At 36.3% G+C, this 19,773-nt stretch overlaps 1 protein-coding gene across 3 annotated transcripts in view; it reads right to left on the bottom strand.

Annotated features, from left to right (window-relative positions):
* The window catches only part of LOC150108580 (latrophilin Cirl-like), a 780,008-nt gene that overhangs the window by 403,625 nt on the left and 356,610 nt on the right, over positions 1–19,773 (bottom strand). For all 3 annotated transcript variants that reach the window (XM_090416024.1, XM_090416028.1, XM_090416025.1), the window contains one exon: positions 17,361–17,435. The gene's annotated coding sequence lies outside the window, so the exon portion shown is untranslated. The remainder of the gene's footprint in view (positions 1–17,360; positions 17,436–19,773) is intronic.

The raw sequence follows: 19,773 nt of genomic DNA, 5'->3' as shown, positions 1-19,773 counted from the left end.
CGCTGCATCTGGAACTGTTCCAGAACTATAGGTTTTTCAGTTCGTTCATATATATATATATATATATATATATATGGAATGTTTCTTACTTCTCATTTATCAAGCGTTGCCTTCTCTGGTTGTCATTTGACGCGCCTTCAGCTGACTCGGTAGTTTTCTTCAAGAGATAGGCATCCAAATACTTGGCTGATAACCTATGGCTCATTACCACGCTCGCAAGAGAGTCAAACCAAATATCTGTCACAGACGGTTTACTGGGCATTTTCTTCTACACCTTGTAAATGAGAAATGGGTTAAACGTCTTCATGTCTTGCACGCGCGAGAGTGAGGCGATAACATTCCCTCCCTCTTTTTTTATTTTTTATTTTTTTTATTTTATTTTGTGACGAAGATGATCAAGAATTGCGCTGTTTGTGCACAAATGAGCACAAACAGCGCAAGAGTTAAAAATTCGTTTCTCAAAAGAATCCCAAAGTTTTAAATTAGGCGAGAAAAATAGCTAGACAGATTTTAGTGGTATTAACAAGATATATTATAAAGCTCTCTATTTCAATTTAATATTAGGGATTATTATTAAACGCTTTCATCTGAATAACACAAATCCTATTATTGTTGAATCATATTATCCGTCATCGTTTTGTGGTTGCTAAGACAACCACAGTAACGGTTGCTAAGGAAACCGTCAAAGAATTCTTGCATTTCCGTATTACTGAAACTATGTAATAATACTGAAAGTCACACGTTTTGTTGATTTAATAATATACGGCATTTTATATATTTGAGTTTGAGAAAGGCATCACGATAGAGTACTTCAGGTAGTAAATCGGAAACGCACAACTTGGAAGCATCCGGTTTTTGTTTCAGGAATTATTTGGTCAGAGAACTTTTTAGAATCAATAATGGCTTTCCTGCTTGTTTAAACAGGTGAATAATGTGACAGTTATACACCACAAGAACAAATAATTCAAATTCACCCACAAGACAAAGAATGCCTTTTGTCTCTGTGCGTACTATCTAAAGCTTCCTCAAATGTTTATTAGGTCAGTTAGTTTATTAGCACAACAAAACGATGTTGTACTAACTGAATTACAAAACGCATTTTCCAGTGTAATAGAAGTAATAGTTACAGAGGGGGGGGGGGGGGGCAATCTGCGAGATGGAGAAAACCAGTGAAGCAGAAAGAGGCAAATGCCAAATCCTCCATGATAATAATAATAGAGAGATTCAAACTGCATTTTAACTCAGTGTCTATCTACCAACTAAATGGGAGAAACAAAGCTAGTGTCTCGAGGGGGCGCCTTTATATTTGAATAAACTTTTAAAGAATATGCAACAATAATTCAAAACGTGCATTCTTAATTAGATACCTATTGCAGAGAGAGAGAAAGAGAGAGACTTCCTATTGCCTTACTTTAGAACTTGATAATTCAAATTCAAATTATAACTTATAATTTGAATATATGAATATATAGAACTGATAAATAATTCAAATTCATTTGGTGATTATATAAAATATTTAAACAAATCTGTATATTAGTAGCATGCTTTAAAGATAATACGCATCAGTAAGTAAAAGTATAATAATGTGACTATTTAATACGAAAGGCCACTACGTTGTAGCCGAATTATGATTTTCCCCCAAAGATTAAAAAATTACTCTTATAGTCCAAACTCTCGTATCTATGGTGTTTAGTTTGATTTCTAACCTAATTCTCGGACCCATAATTATGTTAAACCTGATTTGAACATTGTCTTGTATACTGCTAGTTTATTGTTTTGGCTAATTTCTCTCTTATTACATAAAAATTTATTCAGCAGGTTACCTGCTATACCAGACTTTGCTTATCCTGTTGTCTATTTCCAGATTTAATTAACCATCTTCACTAAAGATTGTGCCTAAGTAGCTGAAATGTTTTACTTGTTCTATAGATTTTCCATACTGTTAATAAGCAATATAACTAATTATTAACCTTACTTTGTAATTACATTAGGCTTTCGTGATTTGTTTATGAAATTATGTATAATAGTAAGATTTTTTTTTTCGTAGGATGTGTTTAATAAGCATTACTTTGGTTTATCTTTCATCATACAAATTAGAGAGTTTTTTTTACCATTCTACTGTAAAGTTTTTACCTAATTACTACGAACAACACATAAATTATATACTTAAATCCACTTTTTAAGCTATATCAAGTCCACTGTCTTCAGCTCAGGGTGGGTGGAAACCAACAAAACAGGTTAATATGACTCCCAAGCCATTGATCACACCAACCAATAGAATGTAAGGACCGAGTGAAGCATGTTGAAATATAAAATGCCCAACGATAAATCGCATTCACCGTGTGCCAATCAGGTGGAAGAGTGTAGGAGGACGGGTGTGGTATCCACAGAAGAATTCTATGAAAACTGATATCAAGTTCCACAATAAATGATATTACTGTTACGATGTGGGTGGGCAGATTTTTCAGGGGTGTTTCTGAGCCTTAAGGATTGATTGGCTGTACTCATCATTCTCATGAATACTTTCCAGACATGTAGGCAGTGCTAACCATAGGAATTTCTATAGAACTGGTCTTCATCTAGTCCAATAGATTCTTATGATATCACCTAGCAGTCGAGAGAAAGGGCGATGGGACGTTTGCTTTTCGGTTGAAAAGCGTGTAGGAGGACAACTGGAATCTCTTTTAGAGAGCGAAGAGGCGTTATAAGGGCGAGTTAGCCGGTCTGATACGGTGGTGACAAAGGGTTTATTTTTTTTTAACTCCCGGAAATTATGCCTCAAAATAGGCATGCTTGCCTGTGCACAGACAGATTAGCACATCGCATCATGTGCTAGATGGAGAGATGCAAGAATCACGATCCAGAGGAAAACGATTAACCTGGTTATACTCGTAGACATTACAAAGTTCTTAAATATAAGATGATGAGTGAGGAAAAGATGAATTAGCATTAACAAGAGACTCGACCCATCTTGGGAACAGAAATTAGAGGACGTTAACAAGGTATTCAAACTGTCACGTTCCTCATACAATTCAGATTGCTCACGTTCACTTCTGTAGCGCTAATTCTTTTCTAGATTACCAAACTAATTAGAATCTTCTGGTAACTGGGTAGTTGGAAAAGTATTATCAACGGATGTGTCACGAAACCCATTGACATTAGTGTCAGATCGGGGTGTGTATAAAGATAAGCAAAAACGATGCAAGGTTTCTGAAACATTAGCAATTTTATAAATAACATCACGTGACATGATAACATACACTTAACCGAATATCACACATTTTAGTTATAGTTGATGAGATGCGGCAGGTTCTATAGGCATACACGCAGACGTAGAGTGAAATTGACTTATCGTAACTTCACATAAAGAAATATTTCGGGTAGACAGATAGTCATGCAGTTAGATCTATAATTTCACATAAGCAAATATACTGGACAACTGATAGCATAGATAGATGTGCAATACGTCAAATAGGAGGAAAGATACGACATGAAAAGTTAGATCTAACGGCAAATATGCGGATGCTCAGCCAGAGCTTCATAATGGAATATAGATAGATAGAAAAAAAAAAAGAGAGACGGATGGCTAGATAATGTCTTACGAAACGATAGGAGGAGGGGTATTGACGCCATTATCTACACCGTTACGGTCTTCTATTCCCTTCGGGATAGTTTTCTTGTAGGCAATGTAAAATCGTCCGATCACGAAGCCGTAACCGCCTTAGCCACGCATCACGAATTAACGGCCGACAGCTGCAAGAGAAAAATTATCCTATAAAATATCCCTTTCCTCTTTCCCCCCCCCCCCCCTCTTCGCCATTCCATCTCTTCTGACTAGCCGACTCAATAGTTCTCTAGCACGCGCGCGTTTTTATTTTATTTTTATTTTTAAAGAGAAATCGGTGAAGTACGTGATTGACGGAAGGCAAAAGACTTGCGAATGGCACCTTCCAGTGGGCCGAAGTTAGCGTCGGAGCGTGAAACACCTTTCGCGAGTCCCCCGTTTATTCCTTCCTAAGAAGATGTAGCGATTGGAGATTTGTAAACAGTCAATGGACATTCAGGCTGAGAATGTACTCGGGTAAGGGGGGGGGGGGGAGAAGAAGGCGCGTGCGCACTGCTTTACCCGTACATTTGGTACTTTGGAACGGACTCGTTCATGGTTTGTTTGTTTTTTAACCAACATCTGAAGAATCGGATGTCGCCACCTACCGATCAAAAGAGTTTTTTTTTCTTTCTTTGTCTATTATTATTTTTTTTTTTGTATCCCTTGGCAACTAGATCTCTATCCCACCTTCTTTCACGAAGAAGGTGACAGACCTCGTCCGATCAACGACCCATTCAGAAAAACAGGAATGAAGCAAGTAACAGGATTTTCTGCTCGACCAGCCTTACATCTGATGTGTGAAAATGGAGACAGTTTCTCTCTCTCTCCACGACAAGAAGAAGAAGAAGCCAGAATAGTACACATTGGTGGATGCTTTTCCAGGTAATGGACAATAAAAACATTCAAATACTTTCGATCTCTTAAAGTTGGGGAAGAAGGAATGACAGCTGGTATTGGACAATGGTATTCAAATTCATATAACTATCGCTTGTTTCTAGAACCGTATTGGTTTTCAGAATTATTTCTAATGAACTACTGATTTTGGTTCTCAAAGTCCTCCACATGAAACATGCCATGAAATATCTTTTTCTACTAATGTCTACTTCAATCCTCATTACTCCAAAAGCAATTTGTACATTTGATTTATATTTTTTTTTTCATTTTTTAAAAGAAAATTATGTAAATTTCTTTTCAGGATTGTGTTCTTGTTCTTCAGAACATGTGATCTTCAGAGATCACATGTTCTCTTCTTGTTCCTGCTGTTTGATTACATTTCCAGATTGTGTTTTTGTCTTCAGAGATCACTTTTTTGTTCTTGTTTCTGCTCTTTGATCACATTTTTTCTTTTTTAGAATTTAAGAAATAAATATGTGCGTACATACTCCATTAAAACTACTTGAATAGATTAAAAAAAAAAAAATCCGATCGGTGGTAGTGGAAAAGGAATAGTCCCACTCAGTCTATCCCGACCATTCAATAGTAGAATTTTCAATGTATGCACACGAAATATTTTTATTCCAGATTAATTTACTACATCTTCATACTTACATTAATTTCCTCATCTCTTAGCCGTCCATTGAATAATATTTCTCTAACGCATACTTCCTTATAAGTTTTGTCATCCCATGCTAAACTATCATATCGTTGCAAATTGTGCTTAGCAAAGATCATCGAGTTAAAAGAAAGTGATAGCTGTTCAAAAAAAGAAACAAAAATGTCTCGTATAAGAAAAATATTAAAGAACGGGGAAAATTTATTTTTCTTTGGCTTTTCTTTTTAAAAAGAAAAAAAAATTAAATGTGGAATATTTTTGTTTTCATTTGAATATTTATAATTGGAAGTAGATGCTCTGAGGAACGGAAAAACGGAAAAATCATAGTATATATATATTTTTTTTTTTGCTGATTAGTTCTTAAAAAATGTTCTTATTTTAGTACTGCTGTGTTCAAAATTTTATTCGGAATAGCAAAAATTCAACCAGTTTATATGTTTCGTAATCTTTTAGCATCATTGCGATATGCATGAGAATATACAGCAAATAAGAAATGTATGGAATATTACCGAAAGCGATGATGAAAGTTGGAGCTAAAAAGGAGAGAGATGCACAGGACAGAAAATGATGGAGTGGGATGAAAACCGCGGTAGACCCCAGGGTGGTCTGGAAATAAACTTGGAAAGAAGTGCTTTGCTCCTCTTTCTTTTCTTATTTATCTTGCCCTCGTCTTTCTCTTTCCATCTGTCGACCCGAGTCTCTTCTGTTCTCACCCTCCTACACGCACACCGTATCTCCTATTGTTTTCCTCGGAGGTGGTATGAATAATGCAAAGAACTGTTTTAACAGTATGAATGCTATGATCACTAGCCGGCACAATCTAATCGCTGCATTTTATTTGTGAAGATGTCAAGAAAACTGACGTAAGTGAGTGCAGCCTTGCTGTATTACAAGCGAGTGCATGCAACTAACCGGAAACCTCTTTTATTTCGACGTCATATTTGGGAGCAGAGTAAATACAAAATGGTTATTAATTCAATCTAGATAGTAGCGTTAGATTCTTTTCAATACAAACAAAAACATCAATCAGAGTCTTTTGTTTGTCCCATCATCCCATTAATTAGCCCAGCAGTATTGTTTCAGCACAAAGTGAAGTGAAGCTATTTTCGAAAGACAAGGGGACAAGATCTTTTCTTTAGCGCTTTGTCAAGCAACGAAAACTGTCGGATCATCTTTTATGATGAACATATCTTCTTCTGGATGACTGTCGAGTGGTGTTACTGAAGTTCATGTCAGAACACACACACTGTAAAGGGATCAACAGTGCCTTTGTCTTCCGATTCTTCAATGGATGATCATTAGATCTTCGATAGAAATAGTCAAACTTTAAAAACCCCAATAAACATAATTAGAACTGTGAAAATATTCTTAACCTGTTTTATTTTGAGGCTATTGTTGTAAAACAGAATTAAAATGTTCCTTTAGGATGCAAATCGATTATGTGTCCTAAGAATAATTGCTATGTTTGGATTTAAATTTTATTGTGTTTTGAGGATTGCTTAAGGGAAGTTATTGGAAACATTCTCTCCGAGAATGTTTCCCGTAACTAAATACTCTAGTTAGAAAGAAAATGTACAGAAATACGAACTAAATCTTTCTCTCATTTATCATTATGATGATAAATGAGAGAAAGATATGTTAAAGGAGCAGAAATAGCGAAATAATGCATTCATGCAAAGTGATGTGGTCCAAGAGCAGAAACAGGAACAGAACAAAACACAATCCTGAAATGTGATCAAAGAGCAGGACAATAACAGAACATGTGATCTCTGAAGACCAGAACACAATCTTGAAATGTGATCAAAGAGCAGAACAATAATAGAACATGTGATCTCTGAAGACCAGAACACAATCCTGAAATGTGATCAAAGAGCAGAAACAAGAACAGAACATGTGATCTCTAAAGGACCATAACACATTCTTGAAATGTTATATCAAAGAAGAGAAACAGGACAGAACATAATATTGAGATATGATGTCAAAAAACAAAGAACACAGTCTTGAAATATGATGTTAAAAAAGTAGGAGAGCACAATCTTCAAATGTGATATCAAATAACAGAAACAAGACAGGACACAATCTTGAAAATTGATCCGTAAAGGACCAAAAACAGAATCGCTGTATGTATGCCTTATGGAACAACTTTTACAACCAAATATATACATAGTTTTCTCTTTGAAAATTATTTTTGATAGCCCATGCTGTTAACTCGATTTGAAGTTTCTAATATGTTCAGAGTAATGATGTCTCACGCCAAAAATTCAAAACTGTCAGGTTATTTGCATAAAAATCAAATAAAGAATGGGTGAATAGCGAACCTGCAGAGGAGTGAGTGATGTTGCTTTACACATCGCAGGCGTCTTAATATTTAAGAAATATGTCTACTAAATTTGGATTCCTATACGATAAGTCGTCAGACGTGAGTGGGAGGGGTCAAGGTTCGACAGTCGCGTTTGGAAATCGTACACTTAGTTCTGGGTGGAATGGAGGGAAAATGGGGTCGGAGAGAGAGAGCTAGACTGTGGAAGCAGCCAGGAAAATCAGGCCAAGTCAAATAGCCCCGTGGTCAGTTCCTTATGCATGTGACGCTTCGCCACCTTTTGGACAGCAGACATCAAAACAGCGAATGGCCGGCAGGTTGGTGTTCACGGTGACTTGTCTCCTTTGGCTATACGGCTGTCAGACATCAGTGCTTTTAATCGATCCGTGCTGACACGCTGACAAGCAGCCTGTCAATGTAGGTTGAATGCCTCCCGGCTTACCATACTTTGTCTTCAAGACATCCTTAGTTGGCAAAGGTTTCTGTACAAGTCGGTGATAGACGGTTTAGCCTTAAGGGATTGGGGGAAAGTAAAGTAACGTTGGAAACGTCTTCTAAGCTCTCAAAGCACAAACTTCCTCTCCCTAAGTTTGACAGAATTGAATGGAAAATTACCTGCAGATAAATACAGATATGAAATATTCTACGATATATACTCGGGCCTGGACTCTTGATTTTAAAACTAGATACAATAGCATGGCTTTTTACTATTGTCAGCATTCATTCTAAAAGAGTACGTTTCTGCTACTTATTTTCTTCATTTACTCAATTCTGTATTCCAGTAACTGAATGGAATCGTGAATGCCTATTTCACTGGAGTGAAAGTATAAATATTCGATTTGTATACTGTTTGGATGTAGTACTGATTGGTATCATAATGGACAAGATGGAAAACGGATTCTCAGCTAACAATATGGTTTCCAATTAATATTAATCCATAAATAAACTGTTTTTTTTCTTTTGAGATTTCTTAAATTTTTCCCTAAAATGGCGTATACAATACTCGATGATCCATCCTGACTTCTCTCTTGCCATTCATCTGATAGCAGCCTGTTCGCTGGCAATTCCTTAAATTGTGCGCCTTATTACTGCAGTACAGTTGTCACATGATACTGTTCTTTGCTTCTGACTTTCAATACATATTCAAGCATCCAACTGAGAGCCTTGACTGTATAAGGATACAAATGACGGCAAGCAATTTTATAAAAAATATCTATTTCGTTTTCTGTATCTTCATCGATATTCACGTTGTAGTTCTCGAGATCTTTCAGTTTCATCGCACACTAAGCGCAGTCTATAAACCCACATCGCTTTACTACCTACTAATTTTCCCTTTCAGTCGTTTCCGACCGTAGGTGACTTTGTAGGCATTGCCCACGAAGTATTTCTGGTGAGATGTTTACAAAGTAGTTCACCATTGCTCCCCCCCCCCCAGTTTTATCCGGGCTCGGGACCGGCATATGGCTGGGACGTATTCATGACTGTAATCCATGTGAATTCACGGGGCCGGTTTGCCTGTTCTGGGGGACGAACCTCCCCCCACCTCCTCCGTATGAGACCGGCTAACTCACCTTTAGTCGAAAGTGACGAAATAAAGGTTCCTCACTTCGCTGACAGGAATCGAACCCAGGTCTTTCCGACCAAAGGGCTTCGTCTGTACCGACTGAGCTACGGAGGGTGTCATTGCTTATCAGACAGTGTAAAAAAAATTATAAAATATATGACGAATCAAGATTAAACTCACACATTATACTGCAGTTACTATAGCAACATGGTGGGGATGAACGCATCTAAAGGTAAATTCTCCCATGATATTAGCATTATTTTTCTCTATTAGAAAATGCTAACTTAATGTCTCAAACATTTCATCCTCTCCCACTTCAAAGCATAACTTTGGAATGAGCCTTTTTTCTATTCATTGAATTAGCTGTTCTCGTTATCTCTCTTGTTTATTCTGTTCTCACTTTTCAGTTTATCATTTACTCGATTAAACACATCAAACTGTTAATGAGCTCTGATATATATCACACGCTTTGTTCTTAGGGGAGGGGAGAACTATTCAAGGTATCATTTTTCCACTTGCGCCAACAAACCTGTACACTTGCTTGTATGTTACAAAATCTTTCTAAAGCAGCGTAAAGGATATTTTTGTGACTTTTGACCCATTTTATCCGTTTTATACTTGATAAAAGACACGAATTATTTTCCTACCATTACTATTGCCTTACACTGGGAGGGATTAAAATCTTCTAGTTATAATTAGTTCACAACAGCTATTCTAAAGTCTGTTTTTAATATGACGTCCTTTTCCACTCCTTCGATGAATGTCACTACTTCTAAAAGTGTTCAACATCCCACTGAGATGCATTTCACGTATTCAGACAGGTGTAGAGCACAATGCAATCTCCCAAAACGATGAACGTTATCCGGACGTTTCTCTGTAAAATATTTCTAAAGCTTTCTTTAGTTGTTTTTTTTTTCCCTTCCTTATTCGTTGTTTTTCTTTCTTTCTGCAACTGTCAGCGTGTCTTAATACTAAAAACTTTATATCTTCTAAATCCTCATAAAGATCGGCCAACTGCTGGGAGCTTGAGGTGCGCGCAGGGATTGTCAGATGTGCACGTGCAGCTAGTGGCCGGAGAAAAACTGGTAGAACCCTGTAACACGCGAAAGAATAATCTCCGCTGAACATAGGACACCCTCCGGGAGCTTGACCTGTTCGGATGACCTCTTTTTCCTGTTGCACCCTTATGAGAGGAAAAGAGAAAATGGAAGAGAGAGAGAGAGATTTCCCGAAAGGTTAGGAAGCGGTAAGTATCAAGAGTCGTGGCATGAGTAATAGGCAGTCATTTCGGAGACAGCAGGCTAGATTTTAGCCAGCGATAGAAGCAGAAAAAAAATATCGTGTTTTACTACTAAAAGGTAGAGAACGTACAATGTCTATAAAGCGAGAACTGTAGCGCATTAATCAATGACAATCCCCCACCTCCAATTAATGGGCATTTCTTAAGCACATTTTAAAGACATATTTATTACTTAACACACGGTGATAGATTAAATACAAGCCTGGCCACTAGATTAATGGTTTATCGACATTAATCATACGTGGGATTTATAGCGTAATTCAAACAGTTGTTTCTTCCTCAGTAAATCAAAGTGTGTGTGTATATATATATATATATATATGCAGCTGGCCAAACTAGTTGAGCAGTAAACAAACTAACAAAAAAACAGCAAAGATAAAATTTGTTGGTCCATATACATAACTGCTAACATCATTTTTCCGTCTATTTTTTAGCGCGTGTACATCATAATAACGATTTTATTGATGATAACAACAATAATGATAATGCATGATATTTAACCAGGGAGTTTGTAGGTTATGTAATGTTTTTCCTTTATATTTATTTTTTCCTGTGAGTATAAGGGAAAAATAATCTTATAGAATTAAAAGAGCACTTTGTCGGTATATTTAAGCTCTTTGACTCTTCTCTCCTTACATTAATTAATTACATTTGACTAAAAAGTTAGATTCATTCATTATTACAACGTAGCTAATATGCCCTAAGAACAATGAATCAGACCGGAAGACCATGTGATAATGCAAACAAGTTTCCGAAAATGAGTGGGTTAAGCTATCTACAATCCTCAAAAGGGAGAACGTTTATCTCATTCGGGTTTATCATGTTTCGTCTCTTGCTTCTTCAGGGATTAGAAAGAGAAATCCAATGTTTGTTGTACGCTTAAGTTGGAGCAACGTAAGGATAAATGCCGATGCAATGAGGTGAGTGTATGTCTGTCCCTTGCATTTTCTGTTTCGTTAGAGAAAATACCAGTTCCAGAAGAAACTTTAACCCACTGACCAAGACTGGTTGACTCAGCTTCGGTCGAAAACAGTTCTACCTCTTGTATTTCCAACCAAAGGACATCTGTCCGTCTAGATAAAATATGATTGTATGAAGCGAAGAGTTAAACTTAGCAAACAACTGTAGAGAAAGGAATATGAGTTAGTAAACGGTATGTTTTGGACGATAGCAGAAATATGCGTGGATTACTGTTGCCATGACAACGTAACGTCACATCCTAATCGACAAAATGAAATTATTTTATTGTATACAGAGAAAAAGGAAATAAGAGGACTTAAATATACATCTGATGAGGATTGTACAGCTGACACACACACACACACACACACACACACACACACACACACTCTCTCTCTCTCTCTCTCGATTTGCATTTCTAAAACTGTAGTTTATTCATTTTTATTGCACTGAGCTGGACAACATAAAAGAATTAATAACACATTTTAATTACATAAACGATCAATGCTATTATATAAAGCTCTGTCAACCTATTTATTGCAATTTATTCGAAATAAAATGAACGTTTATTTTAACATTCTCTGTATTCTGGTTTAAAAGGCCATGTTTTTTTTTATTCCCCAGTGAAAGTGTTTATTGCATGGTTAATTCATTTGGTTTTCTTCCCCACCTTCTTTCTAAAAATAAGTTAGAGATGTGTAAGCATTTATTCATTCGTGATAGATTTAAGAATGAGGGAAAGAGAGAGAGAGAGAGAGATGTTCTTCAGATTAAGTTGATGCAACAAAGTGAAAAAGGTTACTGAAAGCCATTTTATTCCTATAACAAATGAGCGACCTGACCACGAAAAGAAAAGAAAAAAAAAAAAAAAACCCGTGAAACTTAAGTTGTATGAAGGAAAAATCCCAGATGTTTCTCAAATGTAAACAAACGATTAAACAGACTTAACGCGTAATCCTGGTTAAGCAGATAATTCTAAAAAATAAAATAAAGAATTTCATTTTGGTTTTGTTTCAAGGAGACTTTTCAAGTCGGAAATAAATAGAAAACATGCAAGAAAGGATGAACTGCAAATAGTTCCAAGAATGACAAAAAAAAAGTTTACAAAGGTTTCTAAAATAATTCATGGACAATTACTGTATAAGGAGATTTGCATTAATTAAAATCTTATGTAAATATATTTTAATATCGCTATTTTTATTTTCATACGCTCACTAAGTACATTAATCATTTCAATGGTAACTGTTTACTTTTATATATTGTGGCACTATTTAAGTTTTCTGTTCATTATGATGTCCGCGTGTAAGGTCTTTGTTTTATGTGTGCACTATTTCCACAGATTAACTGCTGTTTCAGTTTAGGGGAAAATGTGAAATTGGACTCGCTTTTATATCTGTTTAGTGCTGTCAGAAGTACGACTTGGTAATAAAAAAACTATTAAAATTGTTAACAAACCCGAGAAAATTGGGGATCTCTTTAGATGGTAGGTAAGAGACAAAGAAAAAAATGAATTATGGGTGATCAGTGATGGAAGAGTATGGATATAATGACGGGGATAAAGGGACGAAGAATGAGAACAGAGAAATATGAAAGACGAATGGACGGGGAGAACGCGGAACTAGAGAAGAGAGAGAAAGAGGGAAAGAGATTCAGCAGATTGAAGAGACTGAGTAAACTGGATCGAGATGAGATGAAGAGAATGAAAAGGAGGTAGAGAGAAATGCTGAAGGATAATGGAAAGAGAAATACCATGGAGAGATAGATAAAATATAGAAGAAAAATATATAGCTAGAGAGAGAGAAAGAAAGAGAGAGAGAGAGAGAGGAGAGAGAAAGAAAGGAAATGAAAGAATAAAAACAGAGAAAGAGAGAGAGAGAGAGAGAGAGAGAAAGAAAGAGAGAGAGAGAGAAGGAGAGAAAGAAAGGAAATGAAAGAATAAAAACAGAGAGAGAAAGAGAGAGAGAGAGAGAGAGAAAGAAAGAGAGAGAGAGAGAAGGAGAGAAAGAAAGGAAATGAAAGAATAGAAAATAGAGAGAGAGAAAGAAATAAAAAAGAGAGAGAGAGAGATGAAGAGGAAGAAAAATAAAGAGAGGGAGAGGAAGAAATAGATAAAAAATATATATAGAGAGAGAAAGAGATGAGGAGGAAGAAATAGAAAATAGAAAGAGAGGGAAAGAGATGGAGAGGAATAAAAAACAAAGAGAAAGAGAAAAAAGATATGGAGAAAACTAGAAAGAAAGAGATGATAAAAATAGAAAGAGAAAGAGAAAAAAGAGATGGAGAAAACTAGAAAGAAAGAGATGAAAAAAAATAGAAAGAGAGAGAAAGAGATGGAGAGAAAGAAAAAAACAGAGAGAGGGGAAAGATTATGTCTGTAATATTCTCAGACTTCTAACGAACAATGAGAGAGAGAGAGAGAGAGAGAGAGAGAGGGAGAGAGAGAAATTCAGATTAAAGAGACTGAGAAAAAAGATTGGAGATGAAATGAAGAGAATGAAAGGGAGAAATGCTGCAGGATAATAGAAAGAGAGATACCATGAAGAGATAGAAAGATAGATAAAATAGAGAAAAAAATATATAGCTAAAGATATATATATATATATATATATATATATATATATATATATATATATATATATATATATATATATATACATATATACATATATATATACACGGAAAGAGAGAAAGAGATGGAGAGGAATGGATAGAAAATAGAGTGAGTGAGAGAGAGAGAAAGAGAAGGAAAATAGAAAGAGAGAGAAAAAAAAAGAAGAGAGATAGAGCAAAAAAAGGAAAAGGCGTGAAAAAGTAGACGGATTGCATAAAGAAGGAAAAAATGAAAATATGTAATGCAAAAGAGAACGAAAGAGAGAGAGAGAGAGAGAGAGTAGATACACTGTTATTAAACTTTGTTACGTTTTCTTAGATAAAACCATCCTCACTGCGAAGTTTCTTCTATTAAAAGAATTCTAAGATTGCTGCACGCGTTCGCTGTCTCCGTATTTGAACAGCAACAAAAAAGAAAGAAAAAAACATCAAACAAAAACAAAACCCCGAAGACTTACCTCGACAGAAATTCCCAGTACGGAGCGAGCTGATGATCGGAGACTTTAATTATTCAGCTGCGCCGCCAGTTAACCCTCCGACCGAGTCTGCACGGTTCCGTCACCAAAAATCCCAAAGGTGGGTTCCACTGTCCACGAGGCAAGGTATCTCTAGAGCAACATCGCAGCCGTAGTTCAGGGCGGTGAGACGGGCGACCCGGCCGCCAGACACGATAATCCATCAGCAAGCTGTACTCGGCCACAAATTACCCCACGTGGGATGGTCAAGAGGAAAGGGGGAGGAAAGGGAAGGGAGCAAACCGTCACTCATCTAAATTACAGGGTAGAAGTGGGGCCGGTCAGAAGAAGCCAGTCCGCCGTGTATCGGCATGCTGGTTGTCTCCGGGCCCTTTTTTTTGGGATGAGCGTGATAGCAGGGACGTGCCTTGGCAAAGACGTGAAGAATTATGAAAAAGTCGAGCGGCTCAAGGGCACGGAGTATTTCAATCATAGTGAGGTTTGGCGGAGGCAGGACCCATATTACGAAGGAGGAGATACGATGGATTAATAGCGGCCCGCAGAGGGGGCCACGGTAGGCATCTACCTAATGGCTCAACTGGGTGAATATTAGCTCGTCGTTGTTTTTCATCTTCTGGACACCTGGGAACATTTGCAGCACAAAACAAAAGGGATGTACACACTTCACGCGCATAATTAACGACTGCTAACGGAGAGGGTGTGAACGTTAGAATTGCCCAGTCGCTAGGGGAGTACGGAAGTTTTAAATATATTACAAATAAGGGAGAAAGGAAATATGTTTTTTGAGGGGTGAATGACACGGGGAGCGATCTGAAAATACATCTTTGATCTTGACGGAAGTGACAGAGGGGGGGGGTATTTCGAATTAATCCCTTTCCCCGTTGTTTTATTAGGGAAGCACTCTCCATTTGACTTTCTTTTGAATTGAGAATAAGTTCAAATGGAGTTTTAACCCTTTGGGATGTGTCCGCCAATTTGTGTATTTAGCTCATGTTCGTGTGTAAAGTCGGCGACGATGAGCAGTCACGATGCTGGAACTCGTCCCATTCGTTTACACCGTAACTCGGGGGAAAGGGGGAGGAATAGGGAGAGTTTCTATTAACCAGAGATCCAGCAACCGTACTACAGTATGCAGTGGTGTTGAACAAGAAAGAGCGGCTTCACAGTAGTGCCGAGGAGAGAAAGAATTAACCAGAAAGTGCAAAAATCAGTGCTTTGAATACAAATCAACAGAGAGGATGCCTGACTAACTCCATCACCACCAGAGTTCGCTGTAGGGATTTCTATGTAAAGATTCGTTTCATTCTTGAGAAATGTTCGATTCACCGAAACTTCTTAAGTATGTCCGTTCATTTCACTGAAAATCTCTGTCGTATATAATGATGTTTGGTACATAAATTCGGGAGTATTATTTAAATCCTGCAGCCTTCACAAGAATATATTTTAAGGAAAGATTAGAAATACTTATAAACGTCAGAATTGTAAGCGTCTGTACATTTGTACACAAAGCACCCCACTAACGTATCAGCTATCCGAGAATTTAGAAAAACAAACCTTAAGCAAAATGTCCATTAAGCACTGAGTTGAAGCTTTCTATGGGAAATATTTCTTAATGTCTACTCTACGGTCCTTTGTGGACCAGGGAAGAAAAAGAAGAATGAACATCTCAGTAGTAGGGAGATTCTGTATTTAGGTCAGCTGAGAAGCCAAGTACGCGTTATTATTGGCCTCTGGTGTAAAGAGCAGATTGTTTACTCGGAAATTATTCATAATGAAAAAAAAAAAAAAAAATTCTTAAATGGCTAACTAAACTGAGAAATTTATTTTCAATTTTGCGGTTTCGTTAATTTTTTCTAAAGCGCTATTTGTTCAGTTCCAAGTTAGTTACAGATCGAGATGGTCACCTGAGATTGTTTGCTTTCACTTTCCCTCTCTTACAGTTTTTACACATTTAACATAAAGAGCGTAAAAGGTTTGTGGTAATCCTAAGAATTGAATTCTGTTTATGATAACCGTTTACGTAATCCCAAGTGTTAGCAATAACAAGATTTTTTTTAAAGTGGATTCAGATTTCTTTTCCGTTATCGCCAAAAAAATAAAAAATAAAATTAAAAAAAATTCTGAACCCACTTCTAAGGTAGTTCTCTACCAGATGGCGATAATATGACAATATCAGTGAATTGTTCGATCCTGCTCATAGCTTTAACACAACAGAATTCCGATAATAATGTATTGATAGACAGCTGACAGAAGTAAATTCTGATACTGCTCTTTGTGTTCAAGTTGTCACAAGTAGCGAATCACGTGGATAAAGAAATGTTACGCACTATAGAGAAGATTATGACAGCAGGAATAGAAGAAATCTTTAAGTAAGTGAGTGGATCGTTCTTCTTTTCTTTCCATCCCAAAGCGGATATTGTAAAAGGGAAGAAAAGATTCGTAATCCTACCGAATCCAAATCCTGAGTTCAATATCGTATAAGCAACAGTTGACCGATGGGCTTTGAGGGCTCTCCTTGCAGCTGGTGCGAGGGGAAAGATCCATCTGCAAACCGTTACGGTCGGATGAATGCAGTAGATTTACATGTGAATAAAAGTGACAGCTTTAAAAAAAGAGGAAGGCTGAATAGTTTAGAGCATATTTAAATGCGATGAATTTTTGAAAGAGGATAAATCCTGATTATGGATACCGGGAGTATGAGACAGTCACAGAACTCGAAATATGGCCTAAGGTGCTGATAGTTTACATAATACGATGAAAAAAATTCAAGAAAGTTTGCTTCAGATTAAGAAGTTCTTGACTTGGCGCGAAACAACCATTTCGGTGTTATAGTAATGTATACATTAACAAAATCATAATTATTTTTATTCTGACAAACAATTTTGATTCAGCATTTCTAAGCAATTTCTTTAGCGGATGACGTGCATCTCGAATATCAAACAATAATATTAATATTAAATTCAAAACTTACGTTGATATCTTCTTAAATGCTCGTCAGAAAAAGATGATCAGTTCTTGATAATATCATACCAGCCAGTTGATATACCTGTTAAAGAGAGAAAAAGTTACTGTAACAATTTGTTTTTGGCTGTTTAACAATTACATTTCTAACAATGAGTTTATATCCATATCACAACAAAGAGCTTGGCAGAGAAACAAAGATCAACAATACGCCTATTATTCCAACAATTAGTTCTATCACATCCCAAGAGGACTTGCGCAGTGCATTGGATTTGGGATAGAGAGAAATACTCTATTTCTTCATAAATAAAATGAAAATCGGTGACTGAGATAGTTACCGATACCAAAATTAAATTTAATTACTTTCGTTTATTGTTTTAATATTGTGTTGATGTGCTTTAACAATAAAGAATCCAGTTGAAGTTTGTAATTTCAAGTTAAGAATGCTAGTATTTGCAATTATGAAGGAACAAAGTACAACCGGAGTTTCAACTATAGTCCGCAACCGTAGTGTGCTACGGTGGCGGACCGAATGTAAGCAGACATGAAAACTCACATCACAAGTTCTTCAATTACCAGCTAAGTATTTTAATTAGTCCTAAAATAATCACTTGAACTCCCCCCCTCACACACACACACACACACACACACACACACACACACACACACACACACACACACACACACACAAAAAAAAATACCTATTCGTTCTTTTCCAAGAGAGAGAGAGAGAGAGAGAGAAAGTAATATCCCCGCAAAGTATCCATTCTAACAGAAAATTAAACTCGCCCATATCAAAAAAGTAAAGAAACATTAAAAACACATTTTCTTCTCTTCCTTCCATTAAAAATGCTTAATAGAACATCGCCATTATAATGTAAGCCGTTGCTGAGCAACGTAAAGCAGTACCTGAGTTGGAATTAGGAGGTCATCTCTTGCCGTTGTTCAAGTACATAAACTTCCATACCCATTTTCCAAAAGGTGGCCCTTTTAAGGTTCTCTGCGGTGCAGCTTTGGTCATAATAGGAAAGCTTTATGATATTTTAACATTCTTAATAATGTATGAGTTAACTTCGGTCTTTTATGTCTTTCGGGCTGGCAAATTTGCAGGATGCACTTCTTTTTTTTTTTTTTTTCGCTGTCTGTATACGAAGTTTCTGACTACTTTTATTATTATTATTATTAAAGCTAAGATAATATTCTGTTTCTGAATACGGTTTAAGTTTCATATTAAATGATAAAAATCGAGATAGTTTCAAAACAGAAAGCGACACCTGGTGTCACTTTTTCTTATACAGCGGTAATAGACACTCTAATGGAAAAAAAAATCTTTGACTTAGAATTTATCTTCTCTCTCTCTCTCTCTCTCTGTCTCCAGGTTGAAGCTTGCTATCTAATGTATTCGTTTATGTTTATTTGTTAATTCAATTCGAGTGCTGTTATTTCAAAGAATTTAATTAGGCCGTCTATGTCTAGATGAAAAGAAATATAATGGTGCTTGGCTTTCATATAAAATGCGCTTAACTAATGCATTCTTCAGACATTATTCTGCTTTTATAATTAAAACGTCAATATATCAGAATTCACGACAGTCTTACACTCAAGGTTTATTTTTTTAAACAGAAGAGTTCACAGAGCTTGTGTTTTGATGATATGGGACCTAATATACGCCTACATTTGTTAGCAAATCTCCCGAGATTAAAAAATAAAAATAAATAAACTCTATCTAGTTCTCTCCAGTTACATAGATACTCAAATATCAATACTCCAACTGTACTAAATTGAAAATTTTTTCACGGTCTCCATTCCCATCTGTACAATTATTTATTCATTTATAATCTTTCAATGACTCCGCATCACAAAAGGATACCACCACACTATATTTGGTTGATAAAACCTGGGAGATCGAATCGTGTCTATGATCTGAGAAAATATCATCATAGTTGTATTTTAAATTGAAGTTGAATTAAGATTTCATACGAAGGTTTAAAACCTTCGTATAAACTCAATTTTTCTTCCAAAATACACACAAAATCGACCCAGTATTCTTTGTGTATGGTCTTATGATATTTTAACATTCTTAATAATGTTCGCACACAAAAATTTGGTGGATGGAGCGGCCCTCTCGCAATAAATTATAACTCGCTGTTAAAAGCACATCTTTTTCGTGTTTTTAACAGTGAGTTATAAACTACAAGTTATATCGATCTATTTTAAAAGTTCCATAGTTTATATTGATAAGGAAGGTAGCTGTAACCATCAAAGGTTTCAAGCAATACACAACGATCGTCCATTCTGTGATGCTATCCTAGCTCAATTCAATGCTGACATATAAGGAGAAAGTTCAGCTAAGATCAGAGTAAATCTTCATGCCCTCTAAGAAAAATAATGAGCTTTCATTAGCATATTTGTCTTTGATGCTC

The sequence above is a fragment of the Typopeltis vanoorti genome, chromosome 3 (assembly GCF_054136105.1).
Source record: "Typopeltis vanoorti isolate ZY-2024b chromosome 3, IOZ_Tvanoo_1.0, whole genome shotgun sequence".
Classification (NCBI taxonomy): Eukaryota; Metazoa; Arthropoda; class Arachnida; order Uropygi; family Thelyphonidae; genus Typopeltis; species Typopeltis vanoorti.
Note: the sequence above shows the minus strand (reverse complement) of the source record. Positions and strands in the feature narration are given on the sequence as shown.